This window comes from Balaenoptera musculus, chromosome 6 (genome assembly GCF_009873245.2).
Source record: "Balaenoptera musculus isolate JJ_BM4_2016_0621 chromosome 6, mBalMus1.pri.v3, whole genome shotgun sequence".
Lineage (NCBI taxonomy): Eukaryota > Metazoa > Chordata > Mammalia > Artiodactyla > Balaenopteridae > Balaenoptera > Balaenoptera musculus.
The window spans coordinates 12,902,176-12,911,896 of NC_045790.1; the positions used below are offsets into that span (position 1 = coordinate 12,902,176).

Below are 9,721 nucleotides of genomic sequence, written 5' to 3' on the forward strand. Positions count from 1 at the left end.
GATAGGAATTTTCACTTTCGGGGGAAACTCAGCCCCCTGGTCTCAAGGTAGCTTACCCTAAATCTCTCCCATCCGTCAGAGCCCAGTAATCCACTGTCAACACGGTGTGCGGGGCTGGATTACTTAGCTTGGAATGACATTCCCGTGGGCCTTCACATGTTGAGTTTTAAGCACCCGGTCTGGTCTCATTTCAGGGTCCCTCTGTCAGCTCACCTGGAGCTTGCCCCTGATCTCCTGTGTGAGGAATGGCTTTATCAAGAACCAACAATCATTTTTACCTGAGGACTATCAAAATCCATATAGTGGGGGAAATGTTTCCTAAAAAAGAAAATAATCTGAGGAGGTACAACTTTGCCCACAAAGACATCCTTTTACATTACTCTGCAGAACAGTTTGTTCTCTTTAGAGACTCTAATTTATTTGTAAACACTCCTTTCCAAGAAGGAAAGGATCTTTTATGTTTGCAAAAGCAAGGTTCCACTGAGCCGGTCTTCCTGCAACCAAGAAGTATTTGTCCTAAAGTTCTTCAGGACCCAATCTTTTAAATATATTTTTTTCCCAAAGTTTCCAAAATCCCAGGACTAATTCTGGCAGGGCTCAAGTTCATAGTATCTGTACTTGTCCTTTCCCAGCTGACACCCCAGCAGCTCATGCAAGAAGGAAATATTTCTAAAACAGCAGCCTAAGATGGGAAGCTGGCCACCCACAGCAAACCCCAGGGATCGCAGCCTGTATCTTCCTATAGGACACACACACACACACACACACACACACACACACACACACATAATATAGCAAATATATATATATTACAGATAATATAGGACATAACACCTATGTATTATATTTGTTGACCTACAGCAGCCTATGCCTATGAATGGCTGCCCTTTGCCTGTCTCTCTGTACACTCAAGACTTCCCTCCAGAGACTCTGTTCCTAACAGTGAGACAAGGGCCCCTCTCCCCTACATTCATATTAGCAGATAAAATAGGATTTAAACAGATAGAGGGAAGAGTGAACCTACACCATTTGAACTAAAAGCATCTGTACATCTATCAGCATTGTAACGCAGAAGAATAAGTCATTACCTGCATCCCACGTTGCAAAATATTTTCTGCAGGAAAATTCGTTTTGCATTCTAAACAAGTAAGTTTGAACACAATCCTCTGTTCCTTTTCACATGCTTATAATATACTACATCCTGTAACGTTCCAAAAATATGTTTTCTCTCTATACTTTCCTGTGAAATAAATATTAATAACTAGCAGGCAACTTGCTAGCTCCATTTTACAGAAGGAAAGTTCAGAGGCTAGAGAGCTGATAAAACAAAACAAATCTGCCTGAGTTCCAGAGCATATTTCCCTTCTACTAAGCAAGATTGCTTTGCCACCACAAACCGATCACCCAGATACATAAGTGAAGAACCGGAAGAGATAGAAAGAGGAGAGGAAGAGGGAACCTTGCCCAAAAGACAGCATTTTGTCACCAGAGTTGAGCCCTGCATGCCTAGGCATCTGAACTTTTTGAAATCTTCTGCTTTGGCCAATTGGAAAACTCAGTTATTATATTACGGCAGAGGAATAAAAACAAACACAAAACCCAAAGGGATGTTTTGACTGTGCTTTGCTTCTATCCATCAACCAAGAACTTGCTAGCTGGAAACACAGTATCCCAAACCCTAAATTTTCCTTCCTGCCTCCCCACCCTGCCAGCTCTACGGAGAGGCCACCATGTTCCCTGGACGTGTTCCCTCCAGTGTTCTCTCACTGGGTAACATTTAGTTAGAACTCCAAAGAAACTGTTACTTCCACCCAATGGATTCCATTCCATTCTTTCATCATAATGCATCCCAGGCGGTGCATTTCAGGCTAGTATTTACGTGGCTATGCGGGCTATTTCCAGGCTCAGCTATTACCAGTGAATGCGGTGACATTAATATGAGTAAATGCAGGAAAAGGGATGAAATAAAACATATCCTATTGAAGGAAATGAGAGCTCCTTAAGCAAGGAAAACACACATAGGAAAAGACGTGGGCATATCAGAATACAAATAGAGCCCTTGGGACCAGTGGATTCCACAGGCATGATGTTATTGAAGTATTTGATACTAGAGTAAAGCACCTGCAGATATGAATTACATCCTTGTTCAGACCACTAACGTTAGAGTACTGACATCTCCGGAAGCGCTTATGTTATATTTCAAATCCCCCTGCCCGCTGCACAAATATCCAATAAATCAATCACTGATAAAGGACACCAGCTAAAAGGCTTAAAATACTGAACAAGCCACCTCTCCCTCCTCAGAGAGGCTGCCACCTTTAATTTATTGGGGGTTTCCCTAGTCACTCACACCTCAGCCTTGGGACACAGGGAGGTGAGATGGGCTATTAACACCTTCAGTGCTGGGATTGGGGGAAAAGCAATGGGCTGGACATCTGGGGATGTTTCCCCGAGGTGGGCATCGTCTGGGAGAGGGCGGCTGGAATTCCCTGATGTCCTTCGGGAATTGCTAACACCTCCCCCTACCCCAGCCCCGCCCCCTTAACTTAGTCTCCAACTTCTCCCACCTTGGGGTGAGACCTAGGGTGGTAGCCATGCTCATTTTATTTGGTTATCATAACAGTGTCTTTTATATATTCAAGGCAGTTTTTTCTGATAATAACCATTATATAAGTGCAAAACCAGAGGCATAATGGAAATTTTAGATAATTCCCTAAGGAAATCAGAAAAGAGACAACATGAAATCTCTAGTCCAATAGAACAGATGATTAAAAAATTGATCTTTGGTTCATTTACAAAAAAGATTGGAAAGAAACGGGTCAAAACTCTAATAATGGTTATCTTTGGGTGGCAGAATTTGGAGAGGTTTTTTTTTTTTTTCCTTCTTTCCTGCATTTCCCAAATATTCTATAATACTAATGCAATGGTTGATTTTATGTGTCAACTTGACCAGGTGTTTGGTCAAATATTATTCTGGGTGTGTCTGTGAGGGTATTTCTGGATGAGATTGATATTTGAATTGGTTGACTGCGTAAAGGAGATTGCCCACCTCAATGTGGGTGGGCCTCGTCCAATCAGGTGAAGGCCTGAATAGGATAACAAGGCTGGTGAGAGAGAGCCTCTCTGTCTTCAAGGTGGGACATTGGTTTTCTCCTGTCTTCAGACATAGACTCAAACTGGAACTACACCACTGGCTGTCCTGGGCCTCCAGCTTGCCAACTGGAGATCATGGGATTTCTCAGTTTCCATAATTGCATGAGCCAATTCCTTATAATAAATCTCTTTATATATATAATATATATATACACATACATACATATATATGATATATCAGTATAATATAATATATATACACATATATCCTATTAGTTATGTTTCTCTAGAGAACTCTAATATAACTAGTTTTGCATTTATACTTTTACTATCTTCTACAATATTATTTCTATAATTAGAAAATAACTTTTAAAATTTATCTATGCAAATTTCAGAAGAACTGTGTACTGTGCAAAGATAGCCTAACAGAATTAATCCCACCGAGAGCATTAGTATTTCATTTCAGGTTTAATTTTGATATTTATTCTAACCACATACATCTGAAAGCACCTAGAGAGTATTCACCTCAATATTATTTACATAACATTACTCAAAGCCTTTACTGGTTTTGAAAGCATTTTTTGGTGTGTTTAAAATTGTGCATTGGAAATGAAATCAGTTTTAATTATATACCAACAATCCTCTTCTTCAGTGCTTTTAAAATTGGTAATAGCAAAAGTCTTAGCTTTGTTCTTAAAAAAGTCGGCATTCAACAAAAACTTATTTAAAATTGCATAGTGGCAAGGCTCTGGGGCAACACAATTAACAATAATGAACACCCTTTTTAAATTTACCAAGTGCTGTGTTAATGATTATTTTCTTTAGTCCTCACAGTGACCCTGTATTTTGGGTACATCAGCCGGCTTTATAGTGGAGGAAAGCGTGGAGGGCAGAGATGCAGTGGTTCACCAAAGGTCACATGAGCTGGCAGGGCGCAGAGCTGGGGCTTGAACCCAGGGATCCTACTTCTAAATTTTATGCCCTTTCCTATGGAGTGTGACACTGTCCCCCTGCTTGAAGAGCTTGCTGTCAAGATGAGATGGATACACAGGAAAAGACATAAGAGTATACAATTAAGCATTAAATCTGAATGGTATGTTCATCAGCTTTCAACAATTATAGCAAGTCTCGCCTGACTTGTTCCATTTTAAAAACTGAAGTTCAAAGTTGGAAAATAATTCACCCACATAGTTAGTGGCAGCTCCAGAAAAAGGATCCTGGAATGATGGCTTATGCTTCAAATGAGGCATAAACATAGACATAACTACAGCCCAAGAAGCAGGGTTTTGAGGAGGCCCAAGTGAAGACAGAACTCCCCTCTGCCCAGATGTTCAGGAACAACAGAATGTAATGATTCAGAGGGGAAAAACTTGTGTTTGATTGTTGACTTTTTGTTAATCCTTTACAAAATCAGCGATTCTCTTCAGGGTCCTCAAAATCATTGATTTCTTCTACACAGAATGCCAAGAACCGGATGTTCTTTCATAATTAACATCTTCCTTCAGATCATCCAGAATAGGTCTGGGGGTCGGGGGGAGGGAGGGAGGAGGAATGGGGAGGGTGTGGGAAGAATGAGGGGAAGAACAGGAAGCGAGAAAACAGCAGAGGAGAGAAAAAAAACAAAAAACAAAAAAACTGGGTTTTGCCTCGCTCAAGTTTATTGTTATAGTCACCATTTTTTGATAATTTTTTAAGGGCCAGGGTCCAAACGAGGTGTTGTATTTACATTGTCTCACAAGAACACTTGAAAGGTAGGTATTGCCATCATTTTAGACAATGAATTTGAAATTAACTTGCTCAGGGTCACGCGGAGCTGGGATCTGAATCCAGGTCAATCTGACTCACGAGAGTCTGAGTTCTCAACCTCTCGAAAGAACTGCTTCCCCATTTCCAGGCTCTATCGGCAGAGACCCCAGATATTTCCAGATGCTCTCTTTCAACTTGGCCAAACAATGGCTAATCAGTTGTTCTCAAGCTACTTGGAGTTCTTTGTCTATTAAGGTGCATGGTCTGTGAATTAAGATTTTTTTCCCATTGAATTTTTAATGCAATTGAGAGCCAGGACTGCTGATTAAAGCACAGGATTTTATTTGAAATAGAATTAATGCTGGTACCAGAAGGGTCCGGTCAGAGTCCCTCAGAACTAAACATCTCTAACGGATACGTCACCCCAGTGGATTGTGTCGTTATTACTGTTCTCTATGTTAAGGCGTAAGAGGGTTGAGCCAGACTGATCAGCTCCATGTCTCTGGGCAGTGAGAGAACAAATCCAGCTTTTGATTGCTTCTAGAGAGAGTCTCTGACCAGAGCAAAAGGCAAGCCCATAGATACAGCTCCAGTTTCTCAAGTCCTATCCACTCAAACACATTAACAATATCATCAGCACTCCCTGGGAAAATAAATTTTCATTTCAGAAATTAACCTTACCAAAGGTATCTGAAGATAAAAGAGTTGGTTCCCAGCAAAACTGTACAAAAGGATTATGACCATTTTGAAATCAAGTTCTGGAGAGTTCATCAGAGTGAGAGAGAACTGTGAAAACAAAACCCCTACAGCTTAGGCCATAGAAGCGTATGACAGCTGAGTGGAGATTAGAATACACACTGACCCAGGGGCCCCAGTAGAGTTGCTTCTTGTTTAATTTTCTCATTTTTATAACAGAATGTGGTCAGCCATCTAGAACAAAAACACCATTTTCTGTTAAGAGTGTTATTTTGGAAAGAACCCAGGACTTAAAATCTGGGTTCAAATCCCAGTTCTACCACTAACTAAGGTCCTTTGAGCAATTTACTAAGCACCTTGATTCTTAGTTACTCACTGGCCAGTTTACTAACTAATAATACCTACTTCACGATGCTGAAAAGAGAATTTATTGGAATATTTTTCAAAGCATCCAGCACTATGCCTGGCACATAATCTGTGCTCAGTAAAAGTTGGTTGGATCATGATCTGAATTTGAGTCAGAGAAACACTGTGGAAGTACTTAAAATATTTCCATTACGATATCTTAATAAGTATAGTTGTCCTCCAAATCCTTGGTTCCAGACCCCTCCACGGTTCCAAAATCTGCAGAAGCTCAAGTCCCATATCTGTGATTCTGCATCTGCGAATTCAACCAACCACACATCTTCCAGTGCTGTAGTTCGTATTTATTGGAAAAAAATCTGCTTGTAAGTGTACCCAGGTAATTCAAACCTATGTTGTTGAACTGTAGTCACTGTGATAAGTTGTTTTGTTTCTTAGGAAATATACACTGAAGAATTTAGGGGTAAAGAGACATCATATCTGCAATTTTAATTATGTGTTGCAGAAGAAAAATTTATATATATATATATAATTTATCTATCTACATAGATATGCCTATATCGATGTATCTCTATGGAGAGAAAGCAAGTAAAATAAAATGCCAACATCAGGGGAATCTTAATGAAGTTATTTGTACTATTGCTGTAACTTTTCTGTAAGTCTGAAATTATGTCAAAATCAAAAGTAACATGTGGGACTTTGGTGGCGCAGTGGTTAAGTCTCCATGCTCCCAGTGCAGGGGGCCCAGGTTCGATCCCTGGTCAGGGAACTAGATCCCACATGCGTGACGCAACTAAGAGTTCACATGCCACAACTAAGGAGTCAGCGAGCCACAACTAAGACCCGGAGCAACCAAAAAAATAAATAAATAAATATTAAAAAAAAAAAAAAAGTAACACGTAATGTTATCTTGTTGAATCCCAAACACTCAACAGGAACTTTACACACATTATCACTGCCTAATTCAATACCACCTCACACAATTGTAAGAGACAAATACTACTACTATTCTCATTTTACAGATGTGGCAACTGAGAGACGTTCAGAGAGGTGAAGTAATTTAGCCAACAATGCAGTAATTGGGACACCAAGTTTCAAACTCAAGCCTAACTTCAGATTCTTTGCTCTTGACTCACAGTCATCCCACTGGCTATGGGCATCAAAAGAACTAAGCAATTGATTGGGACTGACATATACACACTATTCTGTATAAAATAGATAACAAATAAGGACCTACTGTATAGCACAGGGAACTCTACTCAATACTCTGTAATGGCCTATATGGGGAAAGAATCTTAAAAAGAGTGGATATATATATATGTATAACTGATTCACTTTGCTGTACACCTGAAATCAGCACAACGTTAGTTAGTTTTATTGGAGTATAGTATAGTAACTATGCTCCAATAAAAGTTAAAAATTAAAAAAAAAAAAGAACTAAGCAAAGCTGACAAAAGGATTAGGAAGCAGAGAGTTTTAAATGCTTGGGATTCATGTGTACCCAGGTCTAGGGGCTGCTTGAGGCAGTGGGTCAAAAGAGGCACTGTCTTCAGGTAAAATGCTGACCTCAAAATGGGATAAGATTCTTGTCACCTGCATTTTTAGAAAGCTCCTTGACCAGTTTAAAGGGGATCACACTTCGAGCAATACCAGCATGATTGCCTGAGACTCCTTATCCAGCCCCTCCCCCTGAGTGCCTATCCCAAGGGTGTAGAACGCATTTGGATCATGGGCTTTTCCGATAGAAACAATGGTCACAGCACCTAATGCAGGTATATTACAGCATCGCACAGCTCCCTCATCCCCTCAGCAAGCATTTATTAAATAAGTTCTGTGTCCAGCAATGAGCTGGTTGGTGGTGCTGTTACACAATAAAATGGAGAGGGAAGAGACAGAGGCCCTGTGATCAGAAGACCTGGTCGTAGCCTTGCCTTTAGAAGCTGTGTGACCTCAGGCAAGTTACTCCAGCTCCCAGGCTGTCAGTTTCCTCACCTGCAAAGTGAGAAGTTTGGAAAAATAGTCCCTGACTTTTTTTGTCTTTTATCTCCATCATTTTGTGATTTTATACAATTGCTTTATACAATTGTATATCCAAAGTCTTCCAAATTACAAGTGCCAAATAACATACCCCCAAATTTCATAATTGACATTTTACAGCGTCCATGTTTGTGGCATAGAAACATGTTACAGGTAAAATGGGGTCATCATGACATATAAGATACATCTTTTAGGGAACTCCCTGGTGGTCCAGTGGTTAGGACTTGGCACTTTCATTGCCGAGGGCCCAGGTTCAATCCCTGGTCGGGGAACAAAGATCCCTAAAGCCGCGCGGCACGGCCCAAAACAATGACAACAACAATGTTATATTTTTAAAAAGACCAATTCCCAGTGCTTTTTGCAGAAGCTATTGGGGAGAGTGGGGAAAGTTTCCCCACATTTAGAGGCTAACTTCTTTAGAAGGGAGCTCCCATTCTCACCCCGAAATTTGTTGGTACCACTGTCTGAGCTAGAACCAGGAGCTGGCGGGACCCCTTAACTTCACCCAGCCTCTCAACGCTAGCACACCAACTAAATTTATGCTTGACTTTCTGGTAATTAATTATCATTTAATAAACATTTCTTTTGGCTCACAGAGGACCTGTGCCAGTTCTACCTCCTGGACCTCCAGACAGAAATGGCAACAGCCGACCACAGCTCAGATGGATTTCTTCCCAGGCTTAAGGTGCCTGTCAAGACGGAGAGGTGCCTAGCTCGAAATATCCCCGGAATTAGATTTAGGATGGACAAAAAACCCCTGATGGAGACTCTGCTCTTTTGCCAGACTCCCGTGAGAAGATTCTGGTAAGCTTCCCCAGTCCTTGGCTAACGTGTACACCTGACCCCTCGCCGCGAAACCGCAGGTGGATACATTTTGGGTGGTGAAAATACCCATGTATTTGATTTCCATGGATAGGAAAACAATAGAGCAAGACTAACAGTTTTGAATCAGATGATATAAAAATGTAGGCAAAAGCGAGTGCGCTCAGTACAGGATGGCACCACCCGTCACCGCACTGGTCACACATACGCCCCCATAATTTGTTAGAAATCCAAACTAGGAGGGAGGAGTGTGGTAGGTTGTACTGCGCTGGAGATTTACATACTGATGGGACTGATTTCCTTCTGGAGACAAGCAGGACGAGGCGACAGGCTAAGGACGTTGAAACAAGACTAGAAGTGGGGAGATGCCCCCCAAAATGGAGCAAAGGAGCCGTTGTGTCTGGAATCAGGAGGTAGAGGGCCGTAGCTCTCCATCAAGGGCATTTCTGAGAACAGTGGCAAGTCTCGCACAGAAAAAATCCTCATCTTCCCTGCATAACTTTATTTTCCTCTTTCCACAACCCCCAAATCTTTGCCTCTCTAGTTACAGCATTTTCATCAAAGAAAAGTGGACTTTTAGAGTAGGACAGTCTCCTGATTCCAGCTCTACCATGTACCAGTCATCTGTTGTTTTTTTTTTTTTTAATATTTATTTATTTATTTGGCTGTGCCGGGTCTTCAGTTGCAGCATGTGGGCTTTTAGTTGAGGATGCGGGATCTAGTTCCCTGACCAGGGATCGAACCCGGGCCCCCTGCATTGGGATCTTGGAGTCTTAACCGCTGGACCACCAGGGAAGTCCCCCAACTATCTGATCCTGAACGAGTCACATTACCTCTTAAAGGCTCGGTTTCCTTGTCTGTAATATGGGCATAATAATGAGATCACATAAAATGAGGGCACATGGGAAAACGCCTACTACCGTGATTACACTGTAGATAAATGGTACATGAGAAAGGAAATGGG

At 41.3% G+C, this 9,721-nt stretch overlaps 1 non-coding gene across 1 annotated transcript; it reads left to right on the forward strand.

Moving 5' to 3' along the window:
• Positions 1-8,134: 8,134 nt before the first annotated feature.
• TRNAE-UUC lies at positions 8,135-8,207 on the forward strand. The gene has a single exon. It is a non-coding gene; the product is annotated as a tRNA-Glu (tRNA).
• The last annotated feature ends 1,514 nt before the right edge of the window (positions 8,208-9,721 follow it).